This window comes from Anolis sagrei, chromosome 3 (assembly GCF_037176765.1).
Source record: "Anolis sagrei isolate rAnoSag1 chromosome 3, rAnoSag1.mat, whole genome shotgun sequence".
In the NCBI taxonomy this organism is placed as follows: Eukaryota; Metazoa; Chordata; class Lepidosauria; order Squamata; family Dactyloidae; genus Anolis; species Anolis sagrei.
This window is the reverse complement of record NC_090023.1, coordinates 230,297,862-230,321,045: the sequence shown is the minus strand read 5'-3', so window position 1 is coordinate 230,321,045 and position 23,184 is coordinate 230,297,862. Positions and strand designations below refer to the sequence as shown.

The 23,184-nt window shown below is 37.5% G+C and overlaps 1 protein-coding gene across 2 annotated transcripts in view; it reads right to left on the bottom strand.

Moving 5' to 3' along the window:
• Window positions 1–23,184, bottom strand: part of CLSTN2 (calsyntenin 2) — a 416,131-nt gene that overhangs the window by 141,693 nt on the left and 251,254 nt on the right. The gene's annotated exons all lie outside the window — the stretch shown is intronic.

Here is a 23,184-nt window from a genome sequence, read left to right as displayed (position 1 = left end):
CTGCAGCAGCAGTGAACTAAATGCTTGCTCAGGGTCCAATCTCAAATCAAAAGAATATCTAGAAAAAATGTAGGAGAGAATATCTAGAAAAAAAGAAGGCTGTGGAACTCCCTCCCCAGAGAGATTAGATCAGCCTGCTCCATCTTGCTGTTTAGAAAACAACTAAAAACTTGGTTATGCAAACAAGCATTTGGTGAGTGACAACAATAATATAGTAGATGAATGACAACCTTGGGATCAGTGCAATGCTAAAATGTTTTATGCTTGTGTTTGACGGTTTATAGTTGTAATAGTTTAAATTATAGCTATATGTTATTGTTTTAGATGTGTGATATACTGTTTTTATTGTATGTGAGGCATTGAATTTTTGCCATTTATTTGATGTGAACCTCCCACGGTGAGAAAAGTGATATATAAATAAATAAATATGAATGAGGCAATATGGCTTAGGTGTGGTTTGTTTAACAAAACGTTTGTACTAGTTCTGAGGACTGTTCACTGAGATTTTGGCCTCACAAATAGGTGAAAGAAGAGAGGGTGAGGGTCAACAAGGAATGCAGCAGCACATTTAAGGCTAACTTGTACTATTCACAGCATAAAAGTGGTACCTTGTACATACATATCACAGATTTCTGGGAGTTGTAGGCCAAAACACCTGGGGACCCACAGGTTGAGAACCGCTGGTCTAACCAAACCATATAGGTTACTAACCAAAGCTGATCCTACTTAACTTCCAAGATTAGATATATTGTATATTGTTGTTAATTGTATACTTTTCTATAATATGTTATGATGTTGACTGTTTTTTATACCATGTTATGGTAGCATTGAATTTTTGCTGTTCTTGTTGTTAACCGCTGTGAGTCGCCTAAGGGCTGAGAACAGCGGTATAAAAATAAAGTAAATAAATAATAAATAAATAGATGGGATATGGTGTTTGTCGGTCATTTAGGCTGGCTACCTGCATCATTTCACCTATGAGCCTCTTCTGTGATATGTATGTACAAGGTACCACTTTTATGTTGTGAATAGTACAATGTACATGTTCTAGAGATATATATCCCAAGAAATGCTCATATACCTAACAGGAACTATATTAGATACAGAGATGATGTGACTGACAGATGGAGAGAGAGCACTTTATCTTCAGGCTAGACATTTTTATTATTATTATTTTCTTCCACTGTAGAATTTTCCAACTTCTTCTTTTAAAAAACAGAAATAAACAAATATATATATATATATATATATATATATATATATATTGTACAGCTTTATTGCCTGTGAGTTATTTTTTGTGATAGAATGTTTGCTGAAAGAGAAAATAGGCCATTTATATGAGTGCCTTTTATCTCTATGTTGCTTTCACTAACACATTGTCCTTTCTGCTTATTTATTAGTAGCCTTCACTGTTGTCATCAGAAAATACTAAAACATAATCATGAGATCCAGCTGCTGAATGAACGTCACTGAACAAAATCACTGGAGAGTTGTAAAGTAAATTTTCTAATCATTATACTATGGTAAAATACACACTGTTTCTGTTTAGCTCTATCACAGAGCGCAAATGTGAAGTATGCAAACACTTTTCAATCACACAGTCACAAGTCAGACAGACACAAACACACATAGAGAGACATGATAATTCTGTCAGTGAAACTGTTGGCAGAAGAAAAAATAACCAAGCAAACCTAAACCTATTTTAGCAAGTTGCATAAAATAATTGGAAAAAATCTATGCCTGAGATCAAGCAAAGCTGTTCAGCATATTTCCTCCAGCCATTTCTTTGATCCTCTGCATGGCATAAGACAAAGGGATGACAGATATAAAAAAACTGTGTGTAAGTAGATGGTAGGAATGAGACACTCTAGCAAGCAATTTAAACAAGATCAAGGTGAAAGTGAGTGGAATGGAAGCCTTGCTCTGTTTTGTGCTGTATAGTGCTTATCTGATGTCAGTGCTCAAGTTTCTCGAATTTAACATTCTGGAAATTCCAGTGACACCATCAGTGGCAGAAACTGTTTTCTCTAATCCCCATCATGTAAGAATACCTCATGAGAAAATGGCACAGTAAGCATGCTCAGAACCATGCATTTCACACTTGATGGTTGAAAGGAGAAGCAAGTTGCCAAAGTAACCCATTACCTCTAACTCAAATTAAAACATTCTACTGAAATGGTTATTGAGATTGAGTTTCTTTTTACAACTGCATAATTTTACCAGTTTTTTTTAAAGGAGAGGCAATATTTCATAAATAACATATGAATAAGTAGATCAGGATAACTCTCTTTTAACAAAAGGATAATATCTGTTCAACTCAACCGCAATAGATGTGAGTTCCACGCACATTCCTAGATATGTATGGCAGCATGTTCCAGTTTCTCTATCAGAAAAGCATCCTGTCATTTTCTCCCAGTAAAGAAACAAAGCTAGTAGATAAGGATTTAAGGATTAGTTCTGGTTTTTAATCTTTGATCCCAGGGCATGATTTGACATCTACTATCACATAGTGACAAAACATGTAATCTTGTGTTTCATTTCTCTTTCTTTTTTCCCCAAGTGCATTACTGAGCCAATGCATAACTACTATAATAAGTACTGTAATCCTTAACTGAAGTACCCCAATCCCTCTGAATGCATTATATGTAGCTGATGCTCTAAAAGTATTAAAATCAAGTTTCAATTCTCTAAAAGCAGAATGTTCTCTAAAATATATGTGGTCATTGGCAGGAAGATCTTATTCTAAATCTATCTCCATACTAAATAGTATTTTTCTCAGACTGTAGAAAATAGGCATAAATATAGAACAGCAGGATTACATCCTGATTTACTGTTAGTGACCTGATAATCTCTAGTTTAGTTTTGGCAGTCTGTGAAACTGTCACAGGAGAACTAGACAGAAATTTACTGACCTTGGTTTGAAGAAGAGATTGATATAAATACTGACATATTGGAAAGTAGGATAAAACCAAAGCAACAACAACCCACTCATTACATTTTGAAATGTGCAATCAACAAAAGATTGAGGCACGTGGTAATGTCCATAGCATGGGAGCATAGAGCTAGCATATAAAACTGAGTTCTCTGACAACTCACAACAAACAAATCAATAGCAAGCTTAGTAAGCTAAGCAAAGCTAAAATGTCTGCCTTTGCTCCTTAAATTAATGCCCTCTCACCATTAGGAGAGGGAAGCAGCAGGGAGAAAGTAGAGTTCATTGAGAAAGAGATTGAGACAGCACAGAATTCTGGGTAATGTAGTTTGGAAAGACGAGGAACCCTATGCCAAGTAATTCAAAAGGCCCTGCCCTAAACTACATTTCCCAGAATTCTGCTCGGCAACAGAAAGCCCAAATCAGGACAGGGTAGAGTGCACTCCCTCATCTCTTTTTTAAAACCCTATACCAGATATATCCTACCTTGCTCATGCCCAGCGTGTATTTTTTTAATTTTTAAACTATTACATTTGGCCCGGCCATAGGTTTTTTTAAAAAAAAATTATTAAATTTTATAGAATAACAGTGAAAGTGGGGGAATAATATGAGGAGATAGAAAAGTAGGAAAATTGCGAAGATCATACGCCCATAAAAAAGAACATGTTGAGACCCCCCAAAAAGACAAAAAACAAAAAGAAACAAAAAACACACCAAGCATCCAAAAAAAAAAGGGGAAAAAAAAGGTGAGGACTTCCTTCTGAATCCGGTTGTGTCAAAAACTTTCATTTTATCTGTTATATAAAAGAAAAAAAAGAAAATCTATTTCGTATCCTCCTAATAACTTCGGTCCCCGTTATAGTTCTTTATAGTTATAGTTCTATATATCTTGTGTCTATATAATCATCAATTATTGACCAATTTGTCTCTTTAATCATGTTACCTGTATTCTTTTTTAATAAAAACGTTAATTTGTCCATGTCCTTAATTTCATTTATTTTGTTTGCCCAGTGGATTTTTTCTGGTATTTCTTTCTGCTTCCAGCCCGGCCATAGGTTTTTAAATACTTGTGTGTTACTGTTTATAGGTTATTGTTTATATGTGATTTATATTAATTGTATTGTATTTATTGTTTTGTTTATTGCTTTTTGTTTTATTGATGTGTTGTTGGGCTTGGCCTCATGTAAGCCACTCCGAGTCCCTTGGGGAGATGGTGGTGGGGTATAAATAAAGATGATGATGATGATGATTATAGAGATTTATCACTCTATAGCAGCAGCCCGCCAAAATTTGAATAAATTGTTGAATCTGCAAAGAGGAGGATAACTGATACTTCTAGTAAGTACATCTCTATGCTGGGCAGGGAAGAAATCCCTAAATGAAAGTTCTATTGTTTAATATGAGAGACATTAAGTGAGATAGCTGTTGTGGCTTTTTAAAAAAGTTTTGTCAACATTTTAAAAATTCCCTAAAATCAGTAGACGTATAAATATTTCTTAGAGTTGGGGAGAATGATCGTCTGTTATCTTGTGTCATAGTATCAAAAATTCAAAGAGACATACATTCTTTATAAAAAAAATGCAAATTCCCCAAAAAGCCATGGATATGTGAAACGTTCTGAAACTTGATGGGCTAACAGTGGTAAATGTGTTCTATCCCTGTAGCAAGCTTCACACCAATAACTGTAGAAATGAGGGAGAAAGGAGCCCCTGAAATTTCGACCATGGGTACAATAACTATAATGAAAAAGTATGAAATTTTGTTACTCTAGTTATAGTAACAACATTTTCAGGAACAATACTTTAGAAACACGTTAGAAATGAAATGCTGGTGCCCTCTAATTTTGTAATGAGTTTTGAAACTTTATTTTCATTGATTGCACAGTCCTAGTAATAATGGTATAAACAAGTGTGGATCATGTGGCATTGATATTTTCTATGTCAGAACTCTATGCATAATTTGTTTGCTATTATGTTATAAGGTGACACTGAAACTGAGAAATGGGACATCACAATGTCCTACTGTTGGGGGATTGGGGGTGGGGTGGAGAAGTTGCCAAACTATGCTATTGGTGACTATACTTGTATTATACAAACTTGAGCACCCTGGTAGCGCAGCGGGTTAAACTGCTGAGCTGCTGAACTTGCTGACCAAAAGGTTGGTGGTTCAACCAAAAGGTTGGCAGGGTGACCTCCCACTGTTAGGTTGGCTTCTGCCAACCTAGCACTTCAAAAACATGCAAATATGAGTAGATCAATAGGTACTGCTTCTGTGGGAAGGTAATGGCACTTCATGCAGTCATACTGGCCACATGACCTTGGAGGTTTCTACAGACAACACTGGCTCTTGGGCTTAGAAACTGAGATTAGCACCACCACCCCAAAGTCAGTTACGACTAGACTTAATGTCAGGAAAAACCTTTATCTTTACCTTTACTCAAACTTGCAAGGAGATTGAAGGTTCTCTAGGGTTTTTTTGTTTGTGTTTTTAGAAATGATTTGCATTACTTTGCATTATTCATGGAGTTTCAAGATTCTGGCTGTTCTTCCTCAAATACTTTTCAAGACATTTCTCAAACAATATCATATGTGTTCCCAAAGGTATTCTATGACATGTTGTCAGAAAGCTGTGGACAAAACCTCACACAGTGTTCACAGGAGTTGTACTTTTTGGACTGCTATAGGAGTGACATGATGTGATCTGGTTTGATGTTACCCTCATCACATGCGAAAAAATGCAGTTAGTAGAAAAATACAAAAAAAGTTCAGATTGTTGCTTTTTACAAAAGTTATGCTTGAAATAGTGCTTCCTGTGAGGTATCAGGTATGACATGGATCCACTGCTGCTCTTGGATTGTCAAGGTGCAGTTGTAGCTGGAAGTTAAGAAAGGAAAATGTCAATCCAGAAATCTCATGCTAAAGGGAAGGTCTTCTTGTTTTCATCAACCCACAGATGGATTTAAAAGCACATTTTTCTTATGTTGTGAACAAATGTACGTAACTTATAAATAGTTTACCACATGTAGAAGGTATTTTAGCTGAGTTATGATGCATTTTGACATAATTATTAAGTTTCAGCTGTTCTTTACAGATTGTTGTAATTTTTTCAAAACTGCTCCTTCAATTGCTTTTTTAACTTTGTATTATGCTTTCTTTTCACTGTATTCTGTTTTAATTTATATTATGTGCAGTCTTGGGTCCCATACTGAGCAGTAAGCATGTTATAAATAAACACATAAATAAATGCATAAATACACATGTGTCTTGACAACTGTCTAGAGTGAAAATTGCTCTAACATGAGCTTCAATCTGAATCTCTGTTTATTATATTGGTTGAGTTCCTATTGCTTCTATGAAGATTATTTTGCCTGCTCTCAAGGACATTATCTGTGCAATGGATGCCTGTGGCATGGCTACAGGAAAAATGCATTGGTATTACAATGCCCATGTAGCAGCACATGGTTGGGATAGTGTCCAGTAGGCTTGTGCATTTCAGCCGAATCTTGATCCGTTTCTGCTTGCTGGATACCAGTAGACCCCCATATCCATTATTGCTTGCTTCCTGAAAATGGGTGGGTAGACAGATAGCCATTTTCGGTCCATAGCTGAAAAATGTGACCAGATCCAGCCCATTTGCTGGCAATGGGGAACTTATGAGGCTCTCTTTTCCATTCCTAGGACTCTTTCCTTTTTTCCTTCAAGGAAACTGGGTGTCAGCAATGGGGTTAAGTAAGCACCATTCCTGTGAGCCTTTCCTTTTTTCCTTCAAGGGAGCCTGGGGATCAGCAATGGGGTTAAGAAAGAACCCTTTGTGGGAGCCTTTCCTTTTTTCCTTCAAAGGAGCCTGGGTATCAGCAACAGGTTTAAGGAAGCACCCTTCCTGTGAGCCTTTCCTTTTTTCCTTCAAGAGAGCCTAGGTGTCAACAATGGGCTTAAGGAAGCACCCTTCCTGTGAGCCTTTCCGTTTTTCCTTCAAGGGAGCCTGGGTGTCAGCAACAGGGTTAAGAAATCACAATTCCTGTGAGCCTTTCCTTTTTTCCTTCAAGGGAGCCTGGGTATCAGTAACGGGGTTAAGAAAGCACCCTTCCTGGGAGCTTTTCTTTTTTTCCCTTCAAGAGAGCTTGGGTGTCAGCAACAGGGTTAATAAAGCACTCTATCAAGCTCAATATGGGGACAGGACTTCCCACTGGCTCCCCTTCCATATCCTTCATTAAGACCTGAACTAAAAGCATCAGAGTTAAGATACCACTCTTTCTGCAATCCTTGCCCTTCTATCTGTAGAAGAGACTGGATTTAATACTTCATTAAAGCTGTTTCTACTCTAGAGAGGAGGCACTGCAAACAGCCACATGCCTTCTCTCCCTGCAGCATGTCACAGCTTTCCAAGGCATTATAAGGAGGCCCAGGGAAGGAAGAGTGATGACCTGGAGCTAACCTCCTTAGGCTTCCTTTTTAAAACCCTCTTTTTTCTCTACTGCAGGCCCTGACTGGAGTGGGAATGTTTCAATCTCCTTTCTGCTTTGGGTTTAATGCTTCCTTAAAGCTGTGTTTACTTTCTACTCTAGAGAGGAAGTAACTAGATGGTAGTAGTTTTCAGTGAATGGGTTTTTTCTTTTCTTTTTTCCCTTTATTTGAAAGAGAAGGGAAGGGAATAAAGCTAAAAGGGTGACTCTCCCAAGCCTCCAAATGTGCACATGCACCCCACCCACCACATGTCCCCAACTCCCAGTCAGTCCTACTAAATAAAAAACAAGAAATTAAAGGAAAATAAAGGAAAATCAAGAAGATTAACTTATGATGCTAAATAGGGGAGGAGGAACCAAAATTGGATGACACATGGTCCCATTCTGGATAGGAATCTGTGACAGCTGGGCTCTTGCCATTACAGATACCTGAACAAACCAAAGAAGCCTGATTGGCCAAAGGAAACAGCTAAAAACTGATCTGAACTCAAGCCTAGTGCCCATGGCTCCCTTAGGCTATGCCCATCAGGCAAACTGTTACACAATGCACACTGACAATGCATAATTTTCAAGATATCCACTGGTTGCAGATACAACAATATTGAATGAACAAGAATGAAAGAAAAACATTAACTTGTCTTTTACATGCATTTCTAATTGTATATAGCACTGGTTCCTAAACTGTGGGTCTCAACCCCAAATGGGATTTGCTTAGCTCAATGTTGGGGTCCTGAAAAATTTGGCAACAGTACATGTGGCTGTTTTAGACATTTACATAAATTAGTTTTGCAGAGTTTACAGTGGATACTGTATTTCACTTTTCAAAACAATGGGTACTCTGAAGGACATTTTGAGTTTATTTGGTACACTTTTAGAGCATAATATTAACTTTGCAAAATTTTAATTGCTTAGCAATAATACATAAGCAGATCTGGGTGGGGAGGACTAAAAATATAGTACACCCTCCTTATCCATGGAGTAACCCCCCCCCCCCCCCAGAAGTCTTTGTGGGTTGATCCCCCAGTGTGATTCTATGTTATGCTTCTGGTCCAAGGATAGTCAAAATATAGGACTCATTTTTATCCAAAGTTTGACGTATCCACAGGGGATCTTGAAACGTATTCCCTGCAGGGATCAAAATGAAAAACTCGGAGTATCAGATATATAGGCATGCTTTTCTCAGAAAAAGGAAATATATTAAATATAATCTGTTGTAGATCCTAAGGAAAATTAAGACAAGAAATGAAGCCACATCTTTCTTTCTTGCTGAAGATTGCAACTGTTGAAATGAGGAATTTAGTCAGAGCAATCTGACTCCATGGTTCATGGAATAATTGGTTCATAAGCTCAGTAGACCCAAAGGAACTCCCATTTTTCTGCTGTAGATCAGGAGTTCATTCAGGAAATCACAAAATGAAAATGTATGTGTGTAGAAATAGCACTACATTAGAAAATAAAAATCCTTAGTGTTCAAAAGGGAGGGACTCATTTCAAAATATATTATTATATGGTCTTCAACACAAATAACCCTTAGTCTTTAGTGATTAAACAAAAGTAGGAAATGCAATTTTAGATGGAGATATTTCAAAAATGTTGAAAATGCATTGGTACTAGATGGGGGAAAGCAGTACTGCTGTGACTCCCAGTAGGTTTTGATATCATGCACCATGGTATTTTTCTGAGCCTCCTTTCTGGAATGACACCACTCCTCCTCTTCTTGGAGGGTAGACTCAGAACGTGGTACTGTGGGATGACTGTTCAACAGCATGCATGGCCATTTCTCTTTGCTCTCTTTAATTTCTATATCTCATAGTTTTTAATATATCTATGAAATCTCTAAGAGATGTTTTGTGCAATTTGGAGATTTTGTGTGCCCAGTATGTAGATGACACCCAACTCTATCTCTTCTTTTCCTCTTCTGACTTTTTGCAATTTATACTATACTGGGTTGTTGTATGTTTTTTCAAGCTATATGGCCATGTTCTAGAGGCATTCTCTCCTGACATTTCGCCTGCATTTATGACAAGCATCCTAACAAGCCACACCAAAAAAGTGCAGGGCATCAAATGCTAATCAAGGTGGCCAGTTGAAACATTCACACCTAGTTCCAACAGACCAGAGTTCCTTGTCCCATCCTGGTCATTCCACAGATATATAAACCCGATTTTTCCTAGTTCCAACAGACCTCACTACCTCTGAGCATGCTTGCCATAGATGCAGGCGAAATGTCAGGAGAGAATGCCTCTAGAACATGGCCATATAGCCCGAAAAAACCAACAACAACCCAGTGATTCCAGCTATGAAAGCCTTCGACAATATATTATGCTATACTGATTCTCTATTGTCAGTAATAGACTGCATCTGGATGGAAAAACTGAAACTTAATCTCACCAAGACAGAAGTATTCCTGTCCAGTTTGAAAGCTAATCAGGGAGCAATTATTTAGACTATGCTGGATGGGGCCACAGTTTGGGAATTTCCTCTGAATGCAGAGTGAACCTGTAGGAGCATTGGTAGCCAGGAGTACATTTATATGGCCAAAACTAGTATGTCAGCTGCATTCATTCCTGGATATGCCAGAACTGGATACAGTGACAAATGGCTTGATTTTATCACATTTGTATTTCTTTGACATGTGCTATGCAAAGCTATCTTTGGAAACTTCATCAAGTCAAAAATTCTGTAGCCAGGTTCCTGAATGGTTGTTTGGCATCTAGTTGCAGAGATCATATAACTTCCACACTGAAATATCTGCACTGGTTTACTAGTTTGTTTCCAGGCAGAACTCAAAGTGCAGGCTATGATCCTTAAAACCCAACATGGCCTGGTCTATTTGAAATACATGGGCTATTTGAAATAATTTCCCCATATAAACTGCCCTGACTTTTAAGGTTTTCAGGTGAGGGCAACCTTTAAGCCCATTATTAACACTGGTACATTGGGCAAGGAAACATAAGAGAGGTAGCTCAGCAGATGTTGGTTTTCCATGTGTCAAGATGCCTGTCTTGGGAGCTCCAAGTTAGGAGTTCTGTTCTTGGGTCTGGATCTTGTTTTCCTATTTAAGTTCCATGCCTCCTATTTGGGTTACAAATATTGTTTCAAGTTTCAAGCCTTTGGGATTATAGTCAAATTCAAGTATTAAGCCTTTGGATTATGCTCGTATTCATGCTTTCAAGTTTTTGGATATAATTCTAGTTTAACTGCAACAAGCCTTGGATTACAGTTTCTTGCTTTTGCCTTAAGTGATTTTGGAATTCCTATTCAGAGTTGGTCACTGCTTTTTGTTAAGCATCTGGAAATCTAGCTCACGGGTGTATTTTGAAACTGTTTTTATATTAGATACTCTCTTCTTAGTAAATGTACTATTCTTATTCATCTGTGTGGTGTCTGGGTGAAAAGGGCATCAAGTGGGTGGCTGGGCTGCAACATCAATCTCCCCAGACTAGAATCTCCAGCCTTCCCTGGGGAGAAACACCATAGTCTCCAAGAAGAATCCCTGCAACTCAGGCTTGTTATCAGATCCAGGTAATAAACTGGATGGGTAGTTAGAGGGTATAATTCCCAAGATCATATGATACACAGAAGCAGGTCCAAATTCCCATCATACACAAAATGAACCAGGATTGCAAGATTACAACCTCCCCCACCCCACGAACACACACATCCCAATGGCTGCCATGGAAACCTGTTTAGAACACCAGTCTTAGCCAATTGCCAGATTCCCCAAGACAGTATAGTGAAGGGGTAAACCCCTGTAACAAAAAGGTGTGTGTGGGGGGGGGGGGAGGGGGGGAGTTCCTACCTGGCCTGAAACTTACTAAGGCTATTACACTGTGTAAGGAGGCTAGAGGGTGGGTCACATTGACCCTGGATAAGTCAACCAGGGTTTGGAGGGTTGTGTTTTTGGTTGCAATTTCTAGACATATACATGAATATAGAGTACAGTTCCTATTACATTTAGTTTTTTTGACCAATTGGTTAATGTTAGCAAGTTTCTATCTGGAAAAATTACAGTAACTTGCCATCATTCACCAGTTCCTGCCAGTTGTAATAGTATGGAAGGTGCATTCAACAAAATATTCTTCCAAATAAAAAAGCAATGCCATTGCTGTTTCCAAACCTTATATGATCAATAAACATTAGGGTGCCTGGCTCTCTGTTCATTGCCAACAACTTTGGCTTCTAAATAGCAGTATTTCCTGCTCTACACAAAATTTGGAGGGGTGGGGTAGGCACCTTTAAAGCCACCCACCCCATTTTCTGGTGTCCCTGACACAAAGTCTCTGCAATTAGTCTTCTGCTCATAAGAGAGCAAAAACCAGTTACAAAAACCAAGTCTTTTTAAATGCTATAACTGGGCCTCCCTATTTTAAAAAAATACAAAGATCAGTTTAGTTCTCATGATGACAGGAAGAAAGGAAACTGGTTTCATGTTAAAAGCAAAGCACAATTGCCTTTATGATCTGGAGAACAAAAAAATGTGTGTGTGAAGATACACACACACATATAACATTCCTTGCTCATTTGTAACTGCAGGAAAGACACAATGGTGTAAAGCAAATGAAAATAGCAAAGCAAGACTTGGCAGGTGAGCCTTTGTTATATTATAGTCTGCACACATTCGAGTACTGCTATGGTTAAAGCACAACTCAGGCTGGAGAGGAAAAGAGGGCAGCGAAAGGAAATTCTGGCAGAATTGAAAAACTTACACCAGCAATATGACCTCTTGATTGCTAATGATATTGAGAGGAAAATCAGGTACAATAGGTACAACTTCTTTGAGAATGCAAACAAGCCAGGCAAATTTCTTGCCTGGCAGCTGAAAGGTACAAAGAAATCCCAACTGATTACCAGAATAAGAAACAATGGTGAGACAATTACAAACTTGCAGCAAATCCAGACAATTTTTGAAAAATATTACTCAAAGCTCTACAAAAAAGAACAGGAAGATTTAGACAAGACCATTCAATTTGTTAATGAGACCAAGATTGTAAGATTAACTGAAGCAATGAAAGCTAATCTAGATAGATTAATTTCACCAGACGAACTAATGGAAACAATAGATAAGATTAGGCCACATAAAGCTCCTGGCCCAGATGGTCTTTCCCCACTCTATTATAAAACGTTTAAAGAAGAGCTGACACCATTACTGGTGTCTGTAATGAATAAAGTCTTGGAAAAAGGTGAGATTCCAGATTCTTGGAAAGAATCCACAATTGTACTAATCCCAAAATCAGATAAAGACCTAGACCAAATTAAAAATTACAGACCCATCTCGCTTCTAAATTGTGACTATAAATTATTTACTACAATCTTGGCAAACAGACTCAAACAGACATTAGCAGAAATCATTCATAAGGATCAAGCGGGATTTCTACCTAATAGATACCTGAGCCAAAATGTCAGAACAATTCTGAATGTTTTGGAGGTAGCGGAGAGCGACCCCAATAAAGATTTAGCATTGTTTTTTTTGGATGCGGAAAAAGCTTTCGACCAGGTCAGCTGGGTTTATTTGGAAAAGGTCTTGGATTTATATGGGGTGGGCCATCGCTTTAGAAAAGCAGTGGGGGTAATATATTCTAAGCAATCTGCTAAGATAAAAATAAATGGACAGCTGACAAATGCCATAGATATACAGAAAGGGACTAGACAAGGCTGTCCACTTTCGCCATTACTATTCATTTTGGGATTGGAAATTTTGAGTATAAGAATTAGGGATGACAATGAAATTGAAGGGTTCAAAGTAAAAGGCCAGGAAATCAAAATCAGAACATATGCAGACGATATGGTTTGTATTTTATCTAATCCAACACAGAGCGTTCCAAAATTATTAGAGGTAATCAAATTGTATGGAGAGGTTTCGGGTTTTAAAATAAATAAAGATAAATCTAAATTTATTATAAAAAATTTAGACACTAAAATTATTAGGAAATTAGAGGAAGTGGCTAACTGTAAAGTAGTCCCGAAGATAAAATATTTGGGAATAACTATCACAAGCAAGAACATCGACTTGTTTCAAAATAATTATGTGAAGACATGGTCGGAGATCAAAGGAAATTTGAGCAATTGGCAGAAGCTACCATTAACATGGCTGGGCAGGATTGCAATTATTAAGATGATGATACTTCCCAAAATGCTTTTCTTTTTTCAAAGCATACCTATTATTAAAGGGACTAAAATTTTCAATTTGTGGAAGAGGGATATCATGAATTTCATTTGGGCAGGGAAAAAAGCCAGGATTGCTTACAAAAATTTAATTGATACCAAAGAGAGGGGAGGACTAAATTTACCAGATTTAAAAACCTACTATGAGGCCGCCTGCATGAGCTGGCTCAAAGATTGGATACAATTCCGGAACATAAATCTACTAAATTTAGAAGGACATGGAATCAGATATGGATGGCATTCTTACCTCTGGTATGAAGGAGAGAGATTAAATAAGGCATTCAATAAACATGTAATTAGGGGAAGCTTAATAGATGTTTGGAAAAGATACAAATTAGGGATGGAACCCAAAACACCCCTGTGGCTGAGGCCAATAGAAGCCATTGGGAGACCCACCTGCAAGGATGATGTCAGAACATACGGGGAACTACTTATCAGGTCCAATGGCCAATGGGCACTGAGGGGAAAAGACGAATTGGGTATTAAAGATTGGTTCCGATATCATCAATTATACGATAGATTCAAAAAAGACGAGAAGAGGGGATTTGCTTCCAAAAAATCAGATCTGGAAACTATATTAGATAAAGGGGAAAAAGGATTAATAGCCAGATTATACAAATATATTCTACACTATAATTTGGAAGATAATCGTGTTAAAACCCCCATGATCTCATGGGCAAAAGATTTAGGGAGAAGCATAGATTTTGACATCTGGGAAAACCTGTGGAACAATGGATTTAAATTTACAGTGGCAGCTTCAATTAGAGATAATGTATATAAAATGTTCTACAGATGCTACATAACTCCAGCCCTCCTAGCCAAAATGGACAAGTCACAAACAGGATCCTGTTGGAGATGCAAAAGAAAGAAAGGGACTTTCTTTCACGTATGGTGGTCGTGTGAACTGGTGCAGATCTATTGGAAAAGAATAATAAAGGAAACAAATAAAATGATTTACAACAAAGTAAAAAAGAACCCAGGGATGTGCCTATTAGGGATATTCAGAGACAGCTTAGAACAGCCAGAGAGAGAAATCTGTTTGTACAGCTTTGCGGCTGCACGCATTACAATTGCCAAAAATTGGAAAGGGGAGAAAACATTAAGCATCAAAGATTGGAAGGATAAATTGTGGGATTATGCACAGATGGCTAAGATTTCAAGCAATTTGAAATATGAAAATAATGAGATATTTGAAAGAAACTGGAAGCTGGCCTTAGCATACTTGACGGGAGAGCTAAAGAAATAAAAACAAGAGGAATTTATTGAATTAGAAGTATAGAGGGTTAAATAAGTTGTGCATAAATCCTGCGTGGATTAGTGACGGAAGTCAAGGTGGTGGGTAGCACTGGGGGTGGGTGGAGGGGTAACTGTATGGAGGGTTGTTTGTGTATGTGTGTTTGTTTGTATATGTGTACATTTTTGCAACATATATGGTTGGTGTATTATCTTTTCAAAATAAAATTTAATTAAAAATTAAAAAAAAAAAGCACAACTCAGGAAGGCTTCTAACATTTCCTGATCTATATTTCCCATTCAAGGCCCTCCACTATTAAATATTTGTGATCATTTATCAGTTTTTTGAACTCTTTCATTAACATTCTATTACCCATGATTCAGTTGGATCCTATTCCAATGTTACATTGGTATATGGTAGCCTATTCCTTATGATGTAGTTTCAATACTATTCTGGTAACATGTAAGTTTGACAAACATTATATCCTGCCAATACTTATCTCTCAGTCCGCCAATGTTAGTATGGAAAGAAAGATTTTATAACTCTGTTTCTAATTACATATTGTAAGGAAGTTATTGAAACTAGGTATATGTATTTGAACTGTTTAACTATTTGTTTGGTAACAGTAGCTGAAAACTAGAAAAAACTGGTTGTATTCACTGTGGTGTTGCCAAGGAGACCAGGCAGGAGAGAGTGGAAAGTGGGCGGAGCCTAGCAAGAGAAATCCATCTGCGTTTTAAAAAGAAGCAGTTAGTTTAGGGTTTAGGTTCCAAGGAGTGAGGAGCGAGGGTTTAGGTTTAGAGGAGTTGGTAGAGGAAAGGATTAGGAGGTTGTAGCTGAAAGAGAGTAAATTGTGAAGCAAAGTTTCGAGGCTTTGGAAAGCCAGATTAAGCTACTGGAAGTTTCTTAGCCTAGAGAGGCTGATAAGGGAAACGAAGCCAGTATTCCTTTAGTCTAAGGAAAGGCTAAAGAATAATCTTATTAAGTATCTGATCAAGGGAGGATCAGATAAGGGAGACATCCCTGTATTGAAACTTTGTTTTGTAATAAGTGCTTCACCTCAGGAAGATACTGTGTAACCTGAAAGAGTGTAACATTCAACTAACCAAGCATTGTTCTAAGTTCTATAACAAAAGTTACGTCTTGCAACCACACGCTGTGTACTTAATAAAATTGTTAACTTTTATTTGAAGATTGCCTCAGCTCCCTCTATTCTGTGTACCAAGTGCCATTTCTCACAATATTACAACTTACCTCACATGGTGGCAGAAACGCAGGGAAAAGTAACCAAATGAAACTACATTTTTCTCTCCAGTCACGATACAGTATATACAGTGTAATTACTACTAAGTTATTACTTTCTTAATAAAGGAGGAGGTGCAATTGAACAGCCTCCCTTCCAACTTGAAGGTAAATTTGGTTCCTAATCAACAACCTCCATTGCAAATCGGCCAGTTCTTTTTAGAATTGGGAACTGGGGTGAAATCTCCTGAATACTGGATCCTTTCAAATTGGAGGCAACAATAAATCATCCCTCAGCTCCCTTGCTTCTTCGCACATATAGATAGAGTTGGCTTCCACTGGGGATATATTTGTATCCGTCCTAAATAAAATAAAAGAATACTGATAGGAAATGTTTGCTACAAACATTAATGTGTTATGGTATAAATGAGCTGTTTATAGCAGCAGCAAACTCAGAAAAAGTAATAGGGCTAAAACAAGCCCAATGGGTTGTAAGTTCTGGAACATGTGAATGATTAAATGTGAATTCTTCATGCAATCTAACTTTAGGATAAAAGATTCAGTCTGAATTTAGATGCACCTCTGTGGACTTGGGAGGAGATGGAAAATGGGCAAAAGGTATTGCATATTACATATATTGATTGTGGAACTAGAGCTCAGCCAAGAACAATACTTCCTCAGCCACACACAGAAGGAACAACTACTTAGCCTGCTGGCCAAATGCAAGACGTTTTGGTGGAGCAGGCTGAGGAAGGGTTAATAGTGACTTTCTTTCTGGAACAGAGAAAACTCTCACTGAAGATCGCTGAGAGAATGGCCAGAAATAAAGAGCAGCATTTAAGGCTTTGCAGAATATTGCCTAATCACTGGTTGAAACATTTGAAATCATACCTTGGTTTCTGTGCTCTGGAGAGCAGTGGACACTGTTTGCTGTTTTGGACAGTTTTGTTGGTTGTATATATGGTGAGTAGATTGAATCAAGACTGGATTTTGGATACTGTTCTGCTTGTTCCTTGAAAGTTTGTTGTGATTGATTGCTGATCGACTTACCTCAAACTGTATTACTAGCCCGTTGGAGATTCCAGGTCAAGGTAATTTTCATATCTAATATTTCACAGAGGAAAACTGAGGGCCCTTCTACACTGGGCAAAATGTGTCATGAATGGGGATTTAAAAATTCTGCTTTATGTCACTTTTTGCAGCTTCGCCGAGGGGGGGGGGAGGGAGGGTAACTCCACCCTCTCCAAAGCTCCATCACATCATTTCTGAGTGCCATGGAACTAGAGAGAAGCCTTCTGCATCATCAAACATGATATTTATTCCATTTTGGGGTTAAATCAGACCTCAGGGAGGGTAAGGTGGCACTGCCATCCCACCTCTCTGACCTGCCTGAGCTGGGTGAGTACAGGATGACTGTGGTGATTGCCATCGGAGATCATGCATGGCAATCCCTGATAGCAGTCACCACAGCCACAGCATAAGCAAATTTCCAGATCTTCTAGAAACTCTGGACCTTTGCTGGTGATTTTTTTAACCTGTGATAAACCTGGATTAATGAGACCATCCTGGAAAACATCATATTACCCTGGGACATTATCTGTGAGTATCGATGGGACCAAGCAACATCACAGAGAGGGCAAAAGTTATCAATGAGATCAGACACATAGGCTAACAGATAGAAAAAGTTTGCTTTTGCTTGAATCTATGGGGAAGGGCAAAGTTCAGTTCTCTTGGCTCCTCTTCTTCCAACTAAGGTCTCATTTACACTGCTATGTAATGCAATTTCATAATGCTGTTAATTGGCAGTGTAGATTCACATAATTCCCCCCTCTCCTCTCCAAAGCTCTGAAGCATCAGTTTGACAGGCCAGGAGCTCTAGAGAAGCCTTGATACTGATGATTTTACATAATTTTTTTGTGGTGAAATGGGGAGAAGAGGCTGGCACTGCCATCCCTCCTCCACAGGCTGTGTGAGCCCATGGAAGCAGGACGGCTGTGGGGACTTCGCCTGAGGCCATTCATGGTGATCCAAAGAGGCAGTCCTCACTGGTCCTGTACTTAGAAAGTTGCAGACATTCCTGGAAGATCCAGATCTTTCTAGGTATTTTAACCCAAACTAAATCTGGATATATAGGTTTATTCTTGGTTAAACTGCATTAGCCTGGAGTGTCATTTGGACACCCCAGGCTAATATACATCCTACACTAAATTAAAGGGTCGTGAAGATGTAGCCTTAAGTTATCTGGCTATTAAATTAACTGATTAATTTGCTACATCCAATTTATTGATACGAATGAAACTTATTACGAACTTAAAATCCAATGATTTCTATGGGTCTCTTCTAGGTAGGTATAAAATTAAATTTAACCCATTCTTAAACATTGGGTTATATTTTCATTTCTTATTCTTAGACACCTTAAATGTTATTTTTAAGGAAAATGTAGAACACCAAATAAATAAAATGAAATTATAAATATAGTAGACCAGAATAGCATTTTTACCAGTACCTTGTAGTTTTATTCTTGTATCAATGGCATTTAGCTTCTATTGTATACTAGTCACAGCTCTTTTTATTTACGTACTAGTGGATACATTTAAACAAAAGATAGCAGAACTAAAAAGGTTCTTTTCCATAACAAAAAGGAAGGGGGGAAAGGGAAGAACACGCTCTTTCTATTGTGTGCATTGTACTGTTATGATTCAGCCTGCCTGCTATGATAATAAACATAACACCCTGTTGTGAGCTGCTTTTATTTACATAATCACTGATTCCTTCTTCCTTTGTTTTTAGATCTCCTGGAAGGTTCTGAACCTAAATGGCAGCCTGCCAGGTATATCATATAAGATCTGATACATAGGAATACTTGCTGGACATATGTGATTTTATTTAAAAGCACCTGTAGGTGAATAAGTCTTGCTATTCTTTGGACCGATCTTACCTGCAGAACTGTGTTCAGTCCTAGGCACCACAATTCAAAAAGGATATTGACAAGCTGGAACATATCCAGTGAAAGGCAACCAAAATGGCAATGGTATGGAAGCTATACCCTATGAAGAGCAGTTTAGTGAGCAGGGTATGTTTAGCTTGTAGAAGAGAACGTTGAGATGGGACATTACAGCCATGCTTAAATATTTGGAAAGATGTGACATTGAAAATAGAACCAACTTGTTTCATGCTGCTTCAGAGATTCGGAATGGAGCATTGGATTGAAGTGACAAGAAAACATATTCCACTTAAATATTTGGAAGAATATCCTAACAGTAAAAGCTGTTTGACAATGGAATACTCTACCTCAGAGTATAGCAGAGTTTTTAAACAGAGGTTGGATGGCCATCTGTCAGGGGCAATTTGATTGTGTGGCAGGTGGTTAAGCTGAATGGCTCATATTGTCTTTTTCAACTGTATGATTCTATGAACTAGAATAGAAACTTGAAATAGATTACTGAATAGTGAAGGGCCTAACTCATTTGAATCAACAAACAGATTAATGGCATGGATTCCCAACTAATAAAGCTATCAGAAAATTTGTCTGAAAATATGCACACCTAAACTGAATTACAAGAGATTAGTTGAATTAAATGAATTTTCTGCAGTTTATTTAATTGAAAAACTATTGTTTTCAAATCTAGGAGGAATATAACATGATCAGTCACATGGAAAAACATTTTAAACATCCATTGTTTAATACCATCCCAAAAGAAATGAGTCTGGTGTCAGTATTAAAATATTTTCGCTAGGGTTTAAATATTTTGAAGGAATTTTAGATGGCATTCTTTCTGTTCCTATCAACAGTCTTTCTCTCTCAGCTTCACATTTTCTCTTGCACAAGTGCAAAAATGTAGGGAGGTAAGTCTCTGTGAGGAAGGTTCAAGAACCTGAAATGAATGAAGGGAAAATATGCTTATTTTCTTTGTTAGGGTGAGCCGTGTTTGTTTCCAGATATTGACAAATTGTAACTACCATCCATCATAAATAAAAGTGGAGAATCATGGGAATATTATTTTAACACTGTCTGGAGAGCCACACTCCACTCTATATAAATACAATAGAGCTATTTTAGACTACTAAAAAAAGAAAGTTAGCTGCATGGTATGTGTTTAATATAACATATAGTGCAGATGTGTAGCTACAGGAAGGTAAATGAGAACGTTGCTCTACCACAATAAGAATTATGCCTCTCCAACAAAATGTCCATTAGTTTCAACATTTCTAGCCTTGCATTAACTTCAGTTGAACATTCAGAAAGACAATTTAAGCATCCAAAGAGAAAAATTAGGCAATGTTACTAAGGAAATATAAACACAGCAAATACAAGAGTTCTAGGTACCAACAATATTCATTGTCTTCTTACAGAGGACAAGCTCCATGGGGTGACCCACACGGTGGCAAAATTCCTTACAGTGGCAGCAAGGCTGAGAAAGAACCTAGTCTCCAATCAGGGTATTATTACCTGACACTGTGTAGTACGTGTCTGTATAGCATATTCCCCCAGTTACGAGGGATCTTCAAACTCCTGTATGTTACCTATTTAACAGTTGTGGGTCCATGGACTATAATAATAATTCATTGTCTTCTTCTTGCAATGCTAGAAATTTGGGGAAATTTCAGTGGGGAAAAGAATTCTCAAGGCAGAGAAGAAAATATAAAGGAAAATTACTTCACATATAAAATATCTGAGAACTATGAACTGGACAAATGATTGTTCAAGACAACGTTAATAGAACTTTGTGACAATAATGAAAAGAAGGTTAAAACTCACAAGTATATGAGTTTTAAACCTAACATTTCTACTCCTAAACATCAATTTACTTTCTGTAGGCAAGGTGATCACTGCATATGAAATAGCCTCAAAAAAGTAATCAATATAGAGAAACTTGTAGTGGTAACCCATCCTCAGTATCTGATATGCTTTTGGGATTTGCTACAAATCAATTGAAGGAAAGATAAAATGTCAAAAATAATGCTTGATTCTGATTGTAATCAGAAAGGATTAACAAAATGAAATTACTGCATCCAGCTGGTATGTTTCCAGTATGTGGAAACATACCAAATACATGCAGTCCCCAAGCTACAAATATAGTTAAGAACAGGGATGAGACAACATCAAGTGAGAGAAATCTACCCCTATAAAGGGAAATTCACTCCTGAAAGAGTTATCATGGGGGAAAAGGTATCTCAACTGAAGCTTTATCACTGATCATGCCATTTTTTTTTTAAAAAAAAATCAAATTCTCAAATGGACAGAAAGTATGGTGAAATCTTCTGTAAAGGGGCACAGACAGAAAAACAAACACCACAGGGGTAGAGTAACACTTAAAAATGTACTGGTTTCAATTTACAAACAACTTAAGAACACATGTATGTGCTAATTTAGAGAGTGCCTGTCCATGCTATGCAAATGATAAATTATTCTTTGGCAAAATTTACTGCCACTGTATTGCCACAAATAAATGATGTCGGTGTACTTACCTGAAAGTCATCCTACAATATGTTTTTTAAAAGAGTTTTTATATTTATTTTATCATAATTCAATACTTTTTATACATTTGTTTTACAGCAGAAACATAATATTCAGTGTAATTTAAATACATTAACTTTTGGCATCTACTGTTATTTTTACGCTTATACATATTTTCTATCCCTCATCACCAATCCTACAATATGTTTCACTAGTAAGGAAATAAAACAAGAGAACCATATTTTGCTATTTGAATTAATATGTAATATCATAGATGTGTTTGACAGCTACTGATAAGATTTTTGCCAACAATATAAGAGCAGTTTCAGACATTTAGGTTTTTTGTTCATAAAGATGAATGTAGCCAGATTCCATTATTTCAACTGAATCATAGTAACATGTATCTGAAGTAGAATAGTATTAGAGTATATGAGCTGCATATAAATACTAGAAAAAAAGCTCTCTGTGATGTGTATTATGCACAAATATTTCTAATTTTACAAACAATGAGTTCATCTATAAAAGGGAACATATCTTAATATTTTACAAAACCTCAAAATAATAGAGTGTTCTCAGAATCCAAAATATGTATCTGCTTTTCCTTTTTCTGTAAATGTGCCTTCGGGCTTGAGAGTGGCGGTTAACAAGTGCAAATAATAAATAAATAAATAAATAAATAAATACTATGTTGTCATTTAGTCCAAACATGCTTCATTTATGTTTGGTTGTTGTTGGTTAAGTGTTCCCACTCCCTGTCATTCCCCAAACATATTTAGCACATGCCTTTACTCCCCAGAAGCCTTGACTTGTATGTTGGACTAAATCAGGGGTTCATCTGCACTGACCAAGCCAACTTGAAACTGAGTCACCACAAAATTCACACTATCAATGCATACTGCAATGTGCATTAAAGAGGATATAGTACATTTTGCAGTAAAGTCCAAAAGAAGCATTAAAATCTGCTACAGCAGATTCTAACGTATTTCAATCCAGGGAAAAATCCAGACATGACAATCTAATCACCCACACAGTGAAACTGGTTTCTGCTAAACTGATTCCAAGCTGCAGTATAGTGTCAGTGTGTATGTGCCCTAGAAAACTGCTTCAAGGGATTGATGTAATGACCATGGTATACTCATAAAACCAACCTTTCTATATGTATCACTCCTATTAAGCAGTTGAAATAATCACCACTGTACCAAAAAACAATGTAACTGCTCTGCTGGAAGTACATAAGAGAGTGCATATTGTAATCAATTAAACTAAATCAATAATAATGCAAGTACTGCCCCTGGTGGCGCAGTGGGTTAAAGCACTGAGCTGCTGAGCTTGTTGATCGAAAGGTCGCAGGTTCGAGTCCGGGGAGCGGCGTGAGCTTCCGCTGTCAGCCCTAGCTTCTGCCAACCTAGCAGTTCGAAAACATGCAAATGTGAGTAGATCAATAGGTACCGCTCCGGCAGGAAGGTAACGGCGCTCCATGCAGTCATGCCGGCCACATGACGTTGGAGGTGTCTATGGACAACGCTGGCTCTTCGGCTTAGAAATGGAGATGAGCACCATACCCCAGAGTCAGACATGACTAGACTTAATGTCAGGGGACTACCTTTACCTTTTACATAATCTAAAGCCACAACAAAATACATTAAAAAGGATACATTGAATCTTGCAGTGTCAAAATGAGGCATAGAAAT